The 19,804-nt window shown below is 44.4% G+C and overlaps 1 long non-coding RNA gene across 1 annotated transcript in view; it reads left to right on the forward strand.

Annotated features, from left to right (window-relative positions):
* The window catches only part of LOC129495583 (uncharacterized), a 41,641-nt gene extending 39,670 nt beyond the window's left edge, over positions 1 to 1,971 (forward strand). Inside the window, exon 4 of the long non-coding RNA XR_008661556.1 lies at positions 1,894 to 1,971. This is a non-coding gene — a long non-coding RNA (uncharacterized LOC129495583). The remainder of the gene's footprint in view (positions 1 to 1,893) is intronic.
* The last annotated feature ends 17,833 nt before the right edge of the window (positions 1,972 to 19,804 follow it).

The raw sequence follows: 19,804 nt of genomic DNA on the forward strand, positions 1-19,804 counted from the left end.
CAATCCTAGTGTCACAGCTCTGGCTACAGAGCGAATTGCAGTTCATTACACTACATTTTTCTAGTTTATCCTCCAGATAGAGAAAACAATTGGGTTTCGGTAGCCCCCATTCAGGGACTCGAGATGACCACCCAGACTTCGTCAAGGTTCTTCCTTCTTACCCAGCATCTAGAACCTTTCTCCAGGAATAATCCGGGCACTGATTATTGATCTGGGCACAAATATAAACACAGAGCTCATGTTTGTTTACCCTCGCTCAGGGCTCACAGTCCTTTGTTGCCTGATCTCCAATGTGTGAAAACTTCTGTGTCATGTCCTCCCTTTGTTTATTTCTGGCGGGAGAGTAAATATAGTCCCTTTCCCTTCATCTTGGCTGGAGGTAGGAGTCTCTTTTGCTGAATAACTGGTTTACGTGTCAACCTAAATCTCATTGGAAAATTCAATTTTCTTGTCTTTTTCTATTGTCCATGTAAATTGTATAAAATATCTATAACATATAAAATATCTATTCCTTGAAAATATGGCTAATACTTGTAAAATCATGTAGGTTTAGACCTTTTTATTTTTGCTGGTTTTTTTGGCTTTTGTTTGATTTTTGTACTGGGACAAGAAGGAATAATTTTGTTTCTCATTCTTTTCTTTTTTTTAAGATTTTATTTATTCATTCATGAGAGATACAGAGGGAAAGAAGCAGAGACACAGGCAGAGGGAGAAGCAGGCTCCATGCAGGGAGCCCGATGTGGGACTCAATCCCAGGACCCCGGGGTCATGCCCTGAGTTGAAGGTGGTGCTAAACCACTGAGCCACCCAGGTGTCTCTCATTATTATTATTAATTATTATTATTATTATTTTAGGATTTATTTATTTATTTGAGAGACAGAGAGAGAGCACTAGTGGAAGGGTTAGAAGGAGAAGGAGAGAGAATCTTAACCCAACTCTGCAGTGAGCTTGGGGTCTAATGTGGGATACAATCTCACGACCCTGAGATCACGACCTGATCGACACCCGGAGTCAGATGCTCAACCAACTGTGCCCCCAAGGTGCTTCTCTCTCATTCTAATTTTAAATTATAAATTGTCTTTTTTCAAATATCCTACTTCTTTTTTGTGCTGATTTGTGCATTTTTACATTTGTCTAGTAATTCAAATTTTGCATCTTGTTTTTTTAAAAGATGGGCATATAATTATCCATATATGCTTTTATGGTCTTTATTACTTCTGTGTCTGTGGTTGGATAGAGCCCATTTTCTCTCCAATTTATTTTATTTGTATCTTTTATTAGGCCTTCCAGGAAATTGGCTCTGGTTGGGGCCATGTGGCCAGAAGGTTGTGGTGCCTGAGTCACATGCCCTGCCCACTGGGGGCAGGGGTTTGCCCCTGAGACAGGGGAGGGTGGTTTCCTGGGATATGTTTAGGGTTCAGCTAACCAAACAGAGTGGATGTGTGCTGGGAACAAAATACTCCCTGGCGTACGAATTTCACACGTGGAGCTAATGTAGATTAAAACAGGTAAACAAATTTGTGAAATGGGAATAAAGTGAGTAAGCGCTTCCGGCAGTCGAGCTGCTGTACTTAGCGGGGTCAAGCTGTTACCACTAATAGGAAACAGACACATGACGTCATTTTCCATCAGGAGAGACTGTGTACATTCTTGTACACGGAGCGCTTCCGAAGACAAGCGTTTCCCAGATGCTGTGTGTGGAGCTGGGGGGTCGGGGCCAGGTCGGCAGGTGCCCAGCTGCCCTCTCGGCGCTCGGGCTGACAGTTCACGCAGCTGGTGGCTGTGGTGGAGGAACCAGATGCGGATGGGGGAGTCTGTACCTGGATTAGCCCCGAGCTGGGGTGTTGCTGAGGTCTCACTGAGTGCTCAGTGCTCTGCCTGGCCTTTTACAGGGAAACATCCTTCCAGAACTTTCTGAGGCTGGTTGGCTGATGGCAGGTGCCCTGGGCCTGCACCCAGAGCCGGTTCCTGTGGTGCGAACGAGCCGTTAGCCAGGATGCAATCACGCCCCCGGCACCAACACTGGCCCGAACTCCTACAGCTCTTTATAAATGTAAGGGGATGTCTGGTTGGCCCAACACCCAGGCTTTGCTGTATGGTGGCACACACGTCACATGTCGCTCCTCCTGCCGCAGGCCAGCACTGGCCTCGAGTTCCCTTCCCACGTGATTATTCACTGGGTCACCAAGTCTTGTCCTTCCGACCCGCAGCTGCTGCGAGGATACCTGCACCTGCCGGCCCACGTGGGCTGTGGCCGCAGGGGAAGCTCCTGTGTCTCCTCCGCCTTTCGTCATCCTAGGAGGATCCGATGAAGCCGCAGAGAGCAGCGCCGGTGACTGGCTTCTGGAAGGCCGGCGGGGAGCCTGGGGCGCCCTGCAGGGCCAGTCACTGTAGCTCCGAGCCAGGCCCTGGGCGCACCTGCCGGCCCATCCCTAGCACTTGCACCGCCCCCTGCACCGTCCGGGCGCCAGACCAGTCCCTAAGATGGCAGTTGTGTCACCTTCCTGCTTAAACAGGCTGTTTTGAAGCTTCCCATCCACGTGTCCTCTCTGAAGAAAAGACTAAATGCAAAATTGTGTGGCCTGGGGATAACACTTGAATAGACAAATTCTGCAAAATTGCCAAACGAACGTTTTTTAAGTGAATCCTTGTGTTTTGCCTGTAAGAGGCATGAAGCTTTGCATTGCGTGACGTGCTTCTGAGGATTTAACGTGATCATCTTAAAAAACGATTTACAGTTCCAGTTTTCATTTCAATCTCTGCACATACCCCACCAATACCTTTTGAAAATTTGATCCATTGGAAATACGCCTCTAGTTCTTCTGTGGCTTCTCATATGCTCTGGCCTGCCAAGGTGTATTCCCAGGGACGTGGTGACCCTGAGAAGCTAGACTTAGGGAATTAAAACCAGAATTCTTTGCCTGGCTGTCTGGGCCTCCGACAAGCTGCACTTCTGGCTACGAAATTATCTTCTCTAAACCCACCTACTCAGAAGTGGGCCATCAGGGTAGCCGGGCAGCCCATCACACCTCCCCAGGGTGGCGGCCCCCGGATATTCAAGGCTGTGGTTTGCTACCCCTGGAGGCCTGCCAAGTGGGCAAGGACAGCTGTTTCCCACTGTTTAATCCCATCACAGGTAGAGGGCAGGGCACCAGCGCTGTTTCTTCCTTTCTCTTTTCCTTTCCCAGCTTCCTCTTTTCTTTCTGCTCTTTCTCTTCCTCTTTTCTTCTTTACAGAAAAAATTAGTACAAATCATCATTCCTATCACCTTTTTTTCCTATTTGCTATTCCCATTAAAGTTTAGGATGACTGTACTTTCCAGGGTCCTAGGTTCACCAGTCCTCCTGACGTAATTATCAGCACTTCTCCTTTCACTCTCGAAAATGTCTGGGTTTGCATGATGATTTATATCACTGCCCCACTGTCCCGGGAACCTGTTCCTGCTAAATATGTTGGTGGAGTTGGGAACATTGATCCATGGGTGGTGACCCCATGGCCCCTCCAAGCACCTGACACTATATCCCCCAAAGAATGGCAGAGAAGGGGCGAATCAATTCAAAATGATCCTTTTCCATATATCCTCCTGTTGAGGTTTTGAAGTTGTGAATACAGATCCACAGAATCCCCAAGTTAGTAATTTAAAAAGTAGTAGCATTGTAGGGGAACTGATAAAAACTTCTCCGTGTGGCAAATTGTGTATAGTCTTGAGCATGTGTTTAGCTACTGATGGTGGGAAGTGGGTTCTGATAGCCCCGACAGTAACCTAACAAACCACCACATTTTATAATAATGTGCGACTTCTCAAACAATTTTATTTCCACCCCCTCATGCTCAAGATGACATTGTGAGGTAGAGAGAGGATAGGTGTCACTGTCACCCATTCTGTGGTTGAAGAAACAGGCTTGAAGTCTTGTTGATCGGCTTCTGATCACATGGTAAGCGAGTAGCTCCTAGTTGTGTTTCCCTCTAAACAGCTGTTCTTATTTTTTATTTTATTTTTTAATTTGTTATTTGAGTGTAGCTGACACACAACGTTACATTAGTTTTGGGCACAGAATGTAGTAAGTTGACAAGTTGGCACATTACGCTATGTTCCCCACAAGCATCGCTACCACCGTCTGTGGAGTTAGGGCACTATTGCAATATCATTGACTATATTCCTTATCCTGTGCCTTTTATTCCGTGACTTATTCATTCCATAATTGGAAGCCTGGCTCTTTCTCTCCCCTCACCAACTTAACCCACCCCTCACCTCTCCTTCCTTCTGGCAACCATCAGTTTGTGCTCCGACTTATAGGTCTGATTCCTCTTCTATTCGTTTATTCACTGTTTTGTTTAAGAGTCCACTTATGAGTAGAATCATATGGTGTTTGTCTTTCTCTTTCTGATATATTTCACTTAGCATAATACCCTCTAGATCCCTCCATGTTGTCTCAAATGGCACAATCTCATCCTTTTTTATGGCTGCATAAACCAGGTGTTCTTTTATTTCAGCATAGGCGGAGATAAAAGAGAAACTCCCCTATTTTAGTAGTTTGAGAAAATAAAGGCTTACTTCTCACATCAAACCTGCTCTGAAAGAGCAGCCTCCTTCTACTTATATCTATGTCCCTTGGATTATCAGAATGCCAAGGTCACCGAAGTAAGAGGTCATCAATGGAGACCGTCCCTAGCTCTTAATGCCTCAACTTGGAAGGATACCAGGTATTTCTGCCCAAAGCTATTGGTCAGAATAAGTCACCGGCCCTGACCCAAACTACATGGAAGACTGAGTTTCTAGAGGAGCCTGTGGAAGATATGGTGACCATTAAATGTTTCTGTCATAGCCGTCCCCATGTAAATCATCCAGGGAGTCTTTAATAAGCACACACAGCAAGTAAAATGCCATAGTGTTTGAAACTTGCTTTAATATACTACAAAGAAAACATGAGGATTGAAGGAAAATTGGCAAAATGCTGTCAACTATTGGAGATGAGTGATGAATACATAGGAATTCATGATATTATTCTACTTTTGGGGTACATTTCCATCACAAAAAATATAGGAGCACCTGGGCAGCTCAGTCAGTTAAATGTCTGCCTTCAGCTCAGGTCATGATCTCGGGGTCCTGGGATCAAGTCCTGGATTGGGTCCCTGAACAGTGGGGGAGTCTGCTTCTCCCTCTCCCTCTGCCCCTCCCCTTGTTGGTGCTCGCTCTCAAATAAATGAGTGAAATCTTTCAAAAAAACATAAAAAAAATAAAAGAAGAATCACTGATGCAAGGTGTGCTTATTCTGTACATCTAAGATAAGTCTTAGGGCAGCCCTGGTGGCTCAGCAGTTTAGCGCCGCCTGCAGCGTGAGGTGTGGTCCTGGAGGCCCGGGATCGAGGCCCACGTCGGGCTCCCTGCATGGAACCTGCTTCTCCCTCTGCCTGTATCTCTCTCTCTCTCTCTCTCTCTCTCTCTCTCTCTCTCTTTCTCTCTCTTTCTGTGTCTCTCATGAATAAATAAATAAAATCTTTAAAAATAAAAAAAAAGATAAGTCTTAGAAGTGAATATTTTACAAAGTCAAGAATATTTATACTATATATATATCTATATCTATCTATCTATCTATCTATCTATATATATATATATATAATAGCTCTTGGACTTTTCAGTTAATGAATAATTGATTTTCATCATATTCTGATTCCACATTGAGTATTCCCTTAACCTTGAGCCTTTTCAATAGTGAAGATATGAAGTGCTCTTGCTATTCTTACAAAGTAAACATTCCTTTCGTATGAAGAAGAGAAAAACAGAAGTCTGCTGAGGTTGGAATATTCAGTCCTCTCTATTCTGTGTTTTGGATATTAGATGACATGCTTGATATAAAAGGGCCACAGACTGTTTATAGTTTTTGCTGTCAAGAATGGACTCTGTTCTCCTACCCTTGGATCTGGACTGGCCCAGTAGCCACTTTGACCAATAGAGTACAACAGAAGGGATGCCATGGAGCTGTAAGCATAGGCCTAGGCTTCGGTTCTCAGCCCCTAGTAATCAGCTGTGCTGTGAAGAGGCCCAGTCCAGCTGGCAAGGCTTGTGTGATACCACTGATAGCCACACCAAGGCCTGGACATGTGAGGGGAGCCACAGAAATCAAACAGCTGCAGTTGAACATACAGACACCTGCAGGTACACAAGTGACCCTAAGAAGAGACCAACAGAAGAACCATCCCTCTGAGTTCAGTTCGAATTGTTGACCCACAGAATCATGAACAAATAAAATGACTGTTAATTACAACTACTAAGTTTTTGGCATGGTTTGCTATGCTGCAATAGACATCAGATCAGATAGTGTTTTACCTACAGACCCTCAAGTTACTGATTAAGATTTTAAAATGTGTTTTCTTCATCATCATCATCTTCTTCTTCTTCTTCTTCTTCTTCTTCTTCTTCTTTTTTTTTTTTTGTAAGTTTTTCTTTTTTCAATTCTTGGAAATCCTTAGGCTGCACATCTTAGAGATGATAAGAACTGAGCGTCAGAAGTCTTAGAGTTAAAAATATATATCAAACTGTATTTCCCTCCAAGGAGAACTGGTATCCTTTATCCACTCAATTTTAGTCTTATCTGCTCTTATGGCATCTGAATTGCACTAGGATGTGATTTAATTTGGGACTTGGAAGAGAGTTTACATTGGTATTGGGGGAGTTTTCCTGAGAGATAAACTTTCAAGGAAACACATTTTAATTCAAGGGAAAGTGGATTTCAAACTAGTGTGATTTCCAAAACAACAGTGTTCAGTAGCTGAAGCACTAACTGATTCCCCAGATGCTGTTGATGATATTTACCTCTTTGGGGATTCACTCAAGAGCCCCATGAGAAAGACATAATATTAGATGTTTACTACAGAGGTGATGAAAATAGAACTGAATGGGAAAACTTGATTTGCACTAGTTTCTTACCATTGCAGTTGGGCGAGATTACAATGTTCTGCGAAATTACACCAAGGACCTAGATTTTAATGAAGCAAATCTTCCCTTCCCTTAGATCAATCCCTTAGACTCTGTTCTGAGTCTGTTTGCATGAAGAGAAATTTGAATGAGAATCTTGCATTTCAGCTACACATGCCTCCTAAAGCAGATTAAAGCTGTCATGAATTCCTGAACTACACCCAGTGAGTCTGAGCATCCTTGGGAATGATTTGCTAAGCTGCTCTTTTTAAAGTTAAGGTGCCTTTGCTACAGATTGAATCTTGCCTGTGAGAGCCAGTCTAAAAAAGAATCATGAATTAAAAGGTATCACTTTGGAGTGTGCCTTTTATCTTCAAAATGCTCACTATACCTAGCAGAGTTTACAACCCAGACTCTTTGACCCTAGATAAGCATTTTAAAAGTATATTTTAACCAAGAATAACTGTTTTCCCCTGTCTCCAAAAGCCTATATTAAATTTATTTTTAAGTGATGTTGCTCACATCTTTTCCACTAAAAAAAGCCATGAATGAGAAGAAAGGTATTTGCCAGGGGACAAGGCTAAGCACTGTAGGAAGGTTTGAATGGCAAAGTCAGGCAACTCATTCAAGCCTGAAAGCCTGCTGACAAGGACAGCACCTAGAGCAGCAGGAAGCCTTTCAAGAGAAATACAAGAAGATTTTGATGAGCTGCATTTCTGTGCAGGGCCCTGCACCCAGGGCTGCTGTTGATTCCAAGAATAATGAGGAAAGGTCCCGTTCCCAGGAGCTTACAATCCACACGGTCATGGAAGGCATAACACATCTGAAGTTAAGAGAAATAGAAGAGGTAAACAGAAAACACAAGACAGATATGAGACATCACAATAGTGAGTGATAAATGTGAAATAAGCCTATGGGGGCATGGTACAAGAGCTTGGAGCAGAGATTGTTGAAGGCTGGACCCGAGGGGAGATCATACATATACAGCCGGGACGGTTTTTGGATCCCGAAGAACGGACAGGATTTGGAAAAGCTGAAAGGGATGGGGAGGTAATTTAGCTTGGAGCCAGATAGAAAAATCGGTATATAGGATGACAAAGGAAAGAGGCAACACGGCATACAATACGGAGCACAGTTTGGAGCCCCTGAGTAGTAGAGTTTAGTTAGAGCAGAGCGAAGCTGTATGCTGATGGATTTTGGGGCCATGAGCAGTATTTGAGCCTGATTATGGAGGCTGTTAGTGGTCAAGGCAGTTGATCTACATTCCCTTGGTAACTGGAATCTTAGATGAATCTTTGGGTGTCTTCAAACATTTGTTATGATGGCCAAAAGACTAAGGGCTTCGTGAGATCTTGATGAATGGACGGACAGGTTCCCAAGAGCTACAAGCTGAAATAAGATGCACTACTCTTTTTAACCTTTGGACTGGAAAATGATTAGAAGCCCAGCTGATTTTTTTTTTAACTTGGACGAGACTGAGACCCTTTCTATACCAAAATATGAGCTTGGCTCTATAATCTAGTTAGGTTTCTCTTATATAAAACTGAGCATAAAGAAATTAAACACTAATCTTCACCATGCTCTCCCACCAAATACACTTTTTTACATGGGCATTCAAAGGTGCTATGCAACATATTTAATGCTCAGAAGGAAATAGAATACATATGTCCTATATAATAAACGTATGAAATACGTGCATTCTAATATTGCTTATCGAGTGATTTAAATGAGGTGCAAATTGATGAGTAATTTAATAATTTTTTTTATTTATTTATGATAGTCACACAGAGAGAGAGAGAGGCAGAGACATAGGCAGAGAGAGAAGCAGGCTCCATGCACCGGGAGCCCGACGTGGGATTCGATCCCTGGTCTCCAGGATCGCGCCCTGGGCCAAAGGCAGGCGCCAAACCGCTGCGCCACCCAGGGATCCCCTTGATGAGTAATTTAATCAGAAATGGTGATTGTAAACTTTTGCTTGGAGGGACTGTCGTCCAAACGTTATTGTCAGTCTGGATCTTGATTTGATGAGGGAAGGTGCATCCGGCTATTTCAAAACTACGTCATTGAATTGTAAGCCATTATGTCCTTGGTGCCCAGAAGCTTTGTGCAGCCAGAGGCAACTGGATGCTTGGGCTGTGCTTTGTGGCTTGGTAGACACCTGAATGCCGGGGCTTTCCATGAGGTCTGGACCTGGAGGTCCTGTGTGTAGGCTTATGACAGCTCTGCCTCCCCTCTTCACCACTGCCCACCAAAGTTAGCCCTTGGGTAGGAAGTGGAGGTGCATACAATGCTTGCTTCCCCACGTGAGTCAGCCAGTAAGAGCCTCATTATTACTGGGGTTGTGGTTAATGATGTTATGCAAGAAATAACAGTGGCAGGGCTTCCATCTTCTGAGCAATGGGGGCTCCCATTTCTGCTATAATTTCAATAGGAAGGACCTCTGCCTGCAACACTTCCAACTGTAGCAAGAGAGTACTTGGGCACACGCAGATTTTCTTAAGTCAAATGTTGGCAAAAATATGCAGAAGGACAAATGCACAAAATTCTAGCAGTAGAGAGAGTATCTCTGTCCCAGGAGAAGAGAATGCAGACTGGGTGAGCTCTAGTATTTTGTAAACATGGTCACCATTTTTTTGCAATTAGGAAACTATGGTCAAAACTCAGCTATACGCATGTACAGAAGATGGAATATGGTTTTCTGCAAAGAATATCTTGAGCTACTCTGTCATATTTTTAAAATCCCAAGTGAAATAACCTTCTTCAGAATTGTCTTCTATAAAAATGTGGACAGGAGAGACTCTTTTTTTGCTATAAATATCAAGATCCGGTGCTTTATCAGAGAAAGTCATGCAAGCAGCCTCCATTTCAGTGTTCTATGACCATGAACTCTAACTATCTGGGCACACTAACTACTGGTAATTTTTGAGCTAGATAATCAAAGATTATGGCAGAGAGGTTCAGGCCTTAGGGTGCATTATGATCACTTGTGAAAGATCCAGATCTTGGGCCCTGCCCCTAGAGACTCTGATTCAGCTGGGAAGGACTCAGGAATCTTTATTTTTAGCAAATGCCTAAGGCATTCTGATGCCCAGGTGACTCTGTACTATGTACCTTAAGAAACAACAAACTAGGGCTTTCTGTTTGAGGAGATTGTAACTGCTGATTTTTTGAAGGAAGGAGGGAGAGATTAGGGTATAGGGTAGAGAAGAGGTAAAGGTTGTATTCTTGACAGCTAAATCAAGAAATAAAAACCTCCTTGAGGAGTTTCTCTCTTTCTAAAAACTGCGACAGAATACCACAGTTCTTTAGAAGCTGTACAAAACAGGAGGCTACAGCGGTTACTTTCTCACAAATTTATAATCAGATTAAGACAGAGGTCATTATGACAGAGACAGCAGGCAGGGAGTGTGTTTGTGTGCGGTGGTGTCATCCTGCCATTCTCTTACCTCCAAAACGATTATCATTTATGAATAAAATGAGCACACTGCCAATTCTGACTCTAGGTCATTAACCAAGAGAGGAAATTTAATAAAATCCCAGACTAATCCAGACAATTGGTGGCCAGCTAGAAACTTTCTCATCATTTCTTATATTATATCCACTGTTGTAACATGCTGATGGAGTCAAAATCAATTATCCTGCTAGAGAATAGTATGCATGAGTCAGAAGAATGAGCTAGATTTGCATGTAGCAACATAGATGGGTCTCAAAAACAAAAGACTGAATAAAAAAAAATAAGGTGCAGAAAGGGGTAGTGAAATGCCATTTATAGAAGATGCAGGCACAAGACAATGCTACCTTTTTCCAACGTTGAACACATGTCTAGGTGATAGTAGATATAAATGCACTCAAAAGACTCAAGCAAGTGTCTGTGTTGGAGGATGGGAAGTTGAAATTGATGGTGAAGGATAAAGGGGGAAAGTAACAAACCAAACCAGACTAGCGCCTTTTCACACACAGATCAACGGTGTTTGTGGATCTTGAATTGAGAAGTGGGATGGACTCAATGGTGAGTCTCTTAGGAACAAAAGGAAAAATGTTAAGAGACTTGGTATCTGCCCTTATGGAAATGCAATTTGGTAGGAGTCTATGTGTGAAATAAATAAGACATTATATACTCATGTGTTAAATAGGAAGTACTATGATAACTTGGAGAATAGAGAGGAAAAAGAAAAAAAATGATAAAAGTTTAAGGCAAAAAGAGGGGAAAAGACAAATGTTCCGTGGTGTTTGCTGATAATCCTCAGATGTGTTCCACAGTATGGCCATCTTTGGAAGTTCCTTATTTTCCTCATTTTTTTCAATGGTCTATAGGAATTAACATCAGTCTCCATCTCCCAATCCTGTCCCAGTTCCCAAGGACTATTTTGTTTACTTCATTCTTGTCCGTATGTGTAGGCGATATGATTGAACTTTGCTGAAATGAGAAAAATGTTATGTCAACCTAAGTTCATTTATTTCTTCTTATTCATTTTTCCACTGATTTTTTTAAAAAAAAACTTATTTGAGGATAGTGGACACATAATGTTACATTGGCTTCAGGTAGGTGTACAACATAGTGACTGGACAAGTTTATACAGTATGCTCTGCTCACCACGAGTGTAGCTATTGTCTGTCAACACTGTTATCATACTCATTGACTATATTCCTCTTGCTGTGGTTTTTATTTCCGTGACTTATTCGTCCTATAACTGGAAGCCTGTGTCTCCCACTCCCCTTCACCCACTTTTACAGTGCTCAGGCTCTGTGAGGGCAGGTTAACACTTGCAAAATTCTCCAGTACCAAAGTGTGCTCCTCGATCAAACATTAGTGAAGGCAACGTTAACAGTTGTAGTAGCTACGCCTCCAACATCAGAGGCTTAAAAGTGAGGTCACAATATAATGATGGCTCTTCCGGATCGGTGGCTCTCCTCCATGCTGTGATTCAGAAACCCAGTTTCCCTCAATCTTGAATCTTTGCCATTCTAGACACATGAATTCGATTTGCCCTGGGAGCCTTTACTGTTCCGGCCAGCTAGAAAAGGAGAAGATGCAAGACTATGTTTGGGTATTTTTGATTGTCCAGGATTGGAAGAAACATTCCATTACTACTTATTCCCATCCCATCTGCTAGAGCTCAGTTAGAGAGCTGACAGGAAGGCTGGAAAAGTAATAAATATACTTGTATGCTCAGGTACATGGGGAGATGGGTCTCTCAGAGGACTCTTATTTATTTATTTACTTATTTATTTACATCAATCTCTTATTCATAAGAGGTGTTCACTTGATGTATCTGATGTGCTTCGCCAGAGGTTGGACCGAAAATCTGGTTGTGCCTCTTTAAAGTCTTCCTCATCAACATTCACCGACCATAAAATAAAGAAAGCCACACGGACAGAACGATGGTATGAATTGGAAGGTCTAGCAATCCTTCGCTTGAAGACATACTCCAGATACATGCCGCATGGGGATGGTGATCAGCGTTACCCCTCTGCCCTCCAGCTGCCTGTTTTGACTCCTTGGAGCCAGTATATAGATGTCTGAATCTTCTAGCCTTGGTTAAATTTTTCAGATTTTACCCTGACCTGCCCCAATCTCTGAGACCTGCCTTGTCCTTTATGCCTTAGCTAATTTCCTTGGGCCCCATTTTTTGACAGCTTGAGTGTCTCTGGTCTCTGGCGAATTGTTTCAACACACGCTATGCTGGTGTGAACTTTCCTTGTAATTCGTGTGAGTCAGCGATCAGCTGTCTCCTAAGATGTAGCTAAGACATAGTTCTGGGTTGTTATTTAAGTCCTGGCTTGTGTTCTTTTGTTGCTCTCTTCACCTCAACATGATTGTACTAATTGTTGGGATTTCTAGGTGAAATCCCCACCAAAGAACTTAATATTTTATCTAGCATATATTTGCCCTTGATGAGAAAAGTGCTGAGTTATCTAGATATTTCAAATAAAAATTTAAATTTGAATCATGAAAAGAAGTTCTCCTGGGGACACTTGCTCCAGGGTTTCTGCTACATGTTTAGGAATTTGTTCATTATATTTGGGAACTGTTCATCAAAATGCTCTGGAGGGAAATGAGCCAAGTTTTTGACACGGACCTAGGAGGGTCAATGTGACGGACTAGAAACTTTGTTCCTGGGGCAACTGGGTGGCTTGGTTGGTTAAGCATCTGCCTTTGGCTCGGGTGATGATCCCAGGGTCCTGGGATCGAGCCCCATGTTGGGCTCCTTGCTCAGCAAAGAGGCTGCTTCTCTCTCCATGCTTGTGTGCTTGCTCTCTCTCTCTTGCTCAAGTAAATAAGATTTTAAAAAGAAAAAGAAAAAGAAAAAAGAAAGAAAGAAAGAGAAAGAAAGAAAGAAAGAAAGAAAGAAGAAAGAAAGAAAGAAAGAAAGAAAGAAAGAAAGAAAGAAAGAAAGAAAGAAAGAAAGAAAGACGCTTTCTTAGGCTAACCTGTGTCTACAACATGTGCCATCAGGTAATCAATTCCTGATGCCGATATTGATAATATATCTTTTTCTCCTACATTGACATGAGCTGATCAGTCATATATGGTGCAAGAATTTCTTTGTCTCAGATTTCTAAGGGCCAGTTACTGGTAAATGATAGCCTGTAGGTCAAATTTGGCCTGGTGCCTGTTTTGGTAAAGTTTTACTGGGACCCAGCAATAGTTATTCTTTAACATATTATCTATGGCTGTTTTCATGCTACAGCAGCGGAGCTGAGGTGGCTGTAATAGAGGCTGTATGGCCCTCAAAGCCTATAATATTTCCTGTCTGGCCCTTAGAAAAAATTCATCAATCCTCGCGTTAGCAGAATACGTTGAAGGCCCTCAGTAATTCCTAACACGGAGTAGATGCCAGTTAATGAGCTGCCTATCCCAATCTTCCTTTGCTTATATGGTTTCTTCTACCTAGAATGCTTTGACTCTCCAATCATCCCTTTATTTATCCCCCAGGACTCATCATGTGCCTGTGATGTGGTGCCCACTGCTCTCGGTGCTGGGACAGTGTCGGCTTCACGCAGTCTCTGTCCTCCCAGAGCTCATGTCTGCTGGGCTGGGGAGACCGTGAGACACCGGTGAACAAGTAGATGTATAATATCATGATTTATGTCATGAGGGTAAATAGTGGGGGCTAAAGAGGTTTCTGCCTGTTTAATCCCTACTCTGCCCCAAGGGCTTGCTGAAGCCTTCCTTCATGAGATCAACCTTGGTCTCCCTATTTGCTCGTTGCCTCTCTCCCTCCCTGTAAACCCACAGCTCTTTTTATTTTGTATTTTTAAAGCATTTATGTCATTCTACCATCAGCTGGAGGCCTTTGTGGATGTTTCTCTTCTCCACCATAGACTATGAGGCCATAACAAAGGCATTGAGGCAATTTTTTGTTTCTCAACAGCAACTAACACAGTGTCTGAAAATTTCTAGGAAATCAGTAAATATCTCAAATACAGCTCTAATTATGTAGGTTTTCAGTACCCAACGTTTTGATGCCCCCTCCCCTCCCAGTCTGTGGTCTTCCTGAGTCTGTGGCCATCCCTGTGACCCATCTTCACTGGCGTCAATAGGAAAAGGGACTTTCCCACATTTTCAGAGGCTGGGATCCCTTCAGGAATCAACTATACCCACAGGCCCGTCTAGACCAGAAGGTTTATCTTTTGGTAAAGACATGAGCTAAAATCTTCTTAATCAATTAGACCCTGAATTTACCCCAGTAAGGAGGAAAATGTTCAGTGCATCCTCCAAGTAAAAGGGAGAAAGGGGCTGCATGTGAGGGCTGTCCTTAGCCCTCCAGGGCGAGCAGTGCCTGTCCTCACCATCACGACCTCGGGTGCCCCGCAGTCCTGGGGCAGGTGGCAGCACCTGTCGGGGGGCCCTGAGACCCAGGACACAGGTGCCGTGGAAGCCCTGGGAGCGGTGATGCTGGGGGCTGGGGGCTGTAGCCCTGGGTGCTCCGAGGGGGCCCGGGGGCACCAGCCTGCCCCACAGCATCGCATCAGAGGCCCGACAGGCTGTGCCTCTCAAGGACCTTCTAGAAATGATGAGCACGTCCCTGCTCTTCCCTGGAGAGCAAACAGTAAACAGCCTGCGTTTATCATTCACGTGGATGAAGCAGAGTGGCAAAGAGGCCAGCTCAGTCTAAAGAAACCAAAAATCCAAACACCAGGCACACACACACACACACACACACACACACACACACACACACAGGACATGCAAATGTCCTGGCCTTAGCTGCGCTGTTACTTTAGGGCCCCGAGAGGACAGCGGGGCCTGGCCATGGTGAGGAGCGCAGACCCCGCCCCGAGGACTCTCACCTGCCATGCAGGGGACGAGCCCGGCTCCGGGGGAGAGGGGGGGCAGGGTCCTGCTGCGGCCTGGCCCAGGTAGGAGAAGACTGCGAACCGCAGGCTGGGGCCCTGCCTTTGGCTGTGAACCACACCAGCAGGTGCCGGGAGCAGCGCCGAGGCTCCGCCGTGGACCCGGTTTTGAGAATGCTCTGCTTGGGACCTAGTTGCACCTACACACATCGGCCCGGGGTGGGGGGTGTCTTGCAACACTTCCTTCACGGGCAGCCTGCAAAGTGCGGGGCTGACAGCTGGGCGACGTTTTGGGGAGAGCGGATCTGATGGACGCTGACCCGCCCCTGCAGTATTTGGCGTCACTTACTTCCCCGATGGCTTCTCATTTAGCTTCCTACACGATCCCAGGACCCAGCTGGCACGAACCTTAGCTCGGAGCACTGTGTCCACCCTGGAGAGTCCGAAACCCCGTCTCAGGGCCTTCAGCACCCCTGCCTCGGGGCACCCCAGCCCGTAAGAGAGAATAACAGAAGTTCCAAACGCCACGGTGCCTCTCTCCTCAGCCCACCAGGGACACTGACCATGTGGCAGTGGAAGCCTGTCTTTATCCCGCTAAGCTGTAAATCACTCAGAGTATATGGCGCATAGTTTTTCTAAGTTCTTAAATTTATGATCATGTCTGAATACAGAAGTTGTGGTCAAGTACAAATTGTTTTAATTTCTATAGCTTTTGTATGTGTGACTATTTCAGATATTTGACTGATTTTTTTTTAAGTAGGCTCCGTGCCCAACATGAGGCTTGAACTTATGACCCTGAGATCAAGCGTCACATGCTTTACTGACTGAGCCAGCCAGGTACCCCATTATTTGGCTAATTTTAAGTGGTTTTGTTAAAGTATTCGTGATGCCAGCCGTCAGCCTAATAAACATTAATAAATGGATTTGGAAAACTTGAAAAGAAAAAAAAAAGAGAAAGGGAAGAAGCTGCCCAACTAGTCACCACACAGGTCATTAGATGGGAAATTCTTGGCTTTTGCCGCCGTGTTAGAACACACACGCACGCGTGCGCACATGTACGCTTCCGAGCTCATGGGCTGGTCTGTTGGAGGAGAGCAGGTTACTGTGTTGGAAGGAAACCAGTGCCTAGGAATCAGCCAAATTCTCCCCTGTGTGGGATGAATAGGGTTATTCAGGAAAGGGTCTGGGCAGGAAATGGGGGGTGTGTGGCCAAGCAGCTGGGCCAGCCCCCCACAGGGCGAGGGAGATGGGCCTGCTATCAATTAGGGTTCTCAGGGCAAAGGCACAGGCAGAGATGGGCTGCAGGTCCTGTGTTGCCCTCAGCGCTGGGCCCTCCTTGGGCGAGAGGTGTCCCTGTGACCTTTGGCCTCAGAGTGACCCATTCCGTTATTGGCGTGTTCTCTGTAGCACCGTTTCCAACGCTCGCAGCCCAGGGAGGAGAGAGCCAGGGGTGAGGCTCTGCGATGCCTGAGCCACACAATGAGCATCCAGATGCCTTTGGCTTCTGTCTCAGGAACCCCAACCCAACGGAAATAGACATTACTGAGTATATTGGCCCCAAATCAATCTTCATCTTCTGGTTAAGATTTAGAAAGAGCCAGATCTGCTCTGAGCCCCCACAACATGGCAGAGGATTCCTCAGGGAGGACTTAAGTGGTTGGATTTCCTCTGCCAGCCTTTCCAGCGTGAAGGGAGAGCACAGACCAGAGGGTGAGCCCTGTTTCGCCAGTGCCCGAGCTCCTTCTTCAGGCGAGGTGCTGTGCTAGGCACTTTTCATATATGGAAACAGGAAAATTAAAAACCATGTTTTTCTATTCACAATTTTTCTAGGTCACAGTTGTGACTGAATTATCGCTCTAAATCTCAACAGATTTAAAGAAAATAGGATTGAAGAAAGAGACTCAGCCCAAGTGACTAGGGGAGCAGGAAGCCTCGGGCTAGTTCATTATCCTTTGTCTTGAAGATAGGAGAGGAGGTTAAAGAATATTTACAAATCAGTTCCCATAAAATGGCCAATAAGCAAGAATTTTAGCCAGGTGGGATAAATGTTCTTTTGAAAATATATCTATGCATGTTCTGAATTGCTACATTAAATTTCTCACTATTTATTTGATGAGTAGGATATACCCTCCTATGACGATCTGCCATTTAAGTGCAAATATTTATGGCTATCTCCTATGGAATGTGACCCTTAACCATGTGTCTGTGATTATTGCAAAACTTTCCTTTTTTTTTTTTTTTTGGTAAGAAATCTTATTCATTATAAGTTCAAGAAGAAAATATAATTTATTAGAAAATGTCATAAAATTGAATTAATTTGCCTCAATTGTAATGTACACACTGCGATGATTAACTCAGCATGTGTGCCACGGTTGCCTTTACCTCAGTGTATAAATGGCGAGAACTCACTTGTTGGTAGAAAGCATAAATGTCCCATAATTTGGCTTTTCTTCTTCTGTCCCCTTGAGCAAAACAAATTAGTGATCCAAACAGATTCATTTCTAACCACATTTGAAATTTGCTTTGTTCTTGCTTACGCTATTATTTGTAGTCCTCATAAAACCCCTAAGAAAGAAAAAAGCATCATTTTCAGGGAAAAATCTCGTGTGAAAATGAAGGGTTGAGGGCGCGAGTCCTGGTCCGAGGCAGTACAGAAGGCGTCAGAGCCAGGAGCCCGAGTAGGGTCTGCCCTTATGGCCCCGCTCTTTCCCCCTGCCCAGCTGCCCCCGAGAGGTCTAGTCGTTGCAGCTCATTGGTCACCAGACCTACAGCACATGTCTCTGAACTCCTCATCCCATTTCCCAGGCCGATGGGCTGAAGGTGTCCTTTATGACCTGCAGAATGAGCAGCTTCAATTTAGGGCTTGTAGGTGGTGGGGATGTGGCAGCTATTGCTTCTGCTGCTTCCCAGAGGCCAGCAAGATTTGGGTTCTGCTTACGTGGACACTTTAGGTTCACTGCTGTGTTGGAGGCCCTCCTGGGGCAGCTGTGAAGGTGGCTGAGCATCAGCGGACAGCTTGCACGACGTAATTTGCAGTAAGGATTCAGATGTTCTGAGTCCTGCCTCCTTAGGATCACTGCTCCCCATCTCTTCCTCATCAATCCCACTGCCACTGCTTCTAACCATCTACCCATCCTCCCTTGCTCGAACTCTTGTTGGTTTCCATACTGATTGTTCTACTCCTAAGCTTGCTTTCTTGTAGATTTACCCTAAGACTGCATTTTCTCAAAACCAGAGCTCCTCATATTATCTCCCTGCCTAAGATCCTTCCATGACTCACTTTTGCTTTCTGGATAAAGTACCAGCTCTTTGGGATATCACAGGAAGTTCTCCACAGACTTTTTTTTTTTTTAATTTTATTTATTTATGATAGTCACACAGGGGGAGAGAGAGAGAGAGAGAGAGAGAGAGAGAGAGAGAGAGAGAGGCAGAGACACAGGCAGAGGGAGAAGCAGGCTCCATGCACCGGGAGCCCGACGTGGGATTCGATCCCGGGTCTCCAGGATCGCGCCCTGGGCCAAAGGCAGGCGCCAAACCGCTGCACCACCCAGGGATCCCTCCATAGACTTTCAATCTCAGATCTTAACTCCCTGGTCATACACATCCTGTTCTTCCTTCAGACCTACCTAAAATACTTGCACATTTCTGGACACACCGTGTTATTTCACATTTTCACGCTTGTCTCCCCATTTCGTCTTCTGGGGGTACCTCTGGGCTCTCCGTGCCTATCTCTCACAACAGGAGCTGAGTGGTTAAGCGCTTTCAGCTGCCTACCATCCATCTATCTCCTTTCCTACCACACTAATGGAATTGTGGGGTCACTACCAGTCACAGCATCTGTTTTATTCATCACAGGGGTGGAAATGTGACCTCAGGTGTGGGTAGTCATGAAACATTCTTGGACATAATGATTGGCCCGGAGTGGGCGTGTGGATCAGGTCAGGCCAATCGAAGTCTTCCCTGGGATTTTCCATATACAAACTAAAGTGTTTTCTCTTGGATTCCACGGCTACTGCTGCTATTATGATATTGTTAATAATATTAAAATATTTAAGACAGTGCAAAATAACTGTATGAATGTGGCACCAGAACCACTATGGCCCATGCTTCCTAACACACAGAAGAATAAGCTGATGTTTAGAATGAAACAGAAATGAGAGGTAGAGAGAAAGCCCTGGGGACACTGGGCCTCTGAGATCTATCCTTAACTGCCAGTAGACCTGGGTAAAGTTAATTAACTTCCCTAAGCTCCATATTTTTTAATCTACAAAATGAGGAAAATGAAAATACTACTATCTACTAGGATTCTTATGAAGATTATATGAAATAATGCATATACAGTGCTCAACATCATGCCTGGCATAGAATAAATACTCAGTCAATGTCAGAGGTGACTGTTACTGCAAAGAGTGGGAGGGAGGGTCCCCTTCCTTCTCAGCCATAGTGATCCTGGGGTTTCTCTTTTGTATTTATGCATATTCATCGCTGGCTGTGGGCTAATTGTGGGACAGTTTCCCTTTCTCTAGTATCCTTTTAGCCCACCTATCAGGCTAATTACCATTTTAAAAATTCTGCATCTTAGGCACTTT

This window comes from Nyctereutes procyonoides, unplaced genomic scaffold, assembly GCF_905146905.1.
Source record: "Nyctereutes procyonoides isolate TBG_1078 unplaced genomic scaffold, NYPRO_anot_genome, whole genome shotgun sequence".
NCBI lineage: Eukaryota > Metazoa > Chordata > Mammalia > Carnivora > Canidae > Nyctereutes > Nyctereutes procyonoides.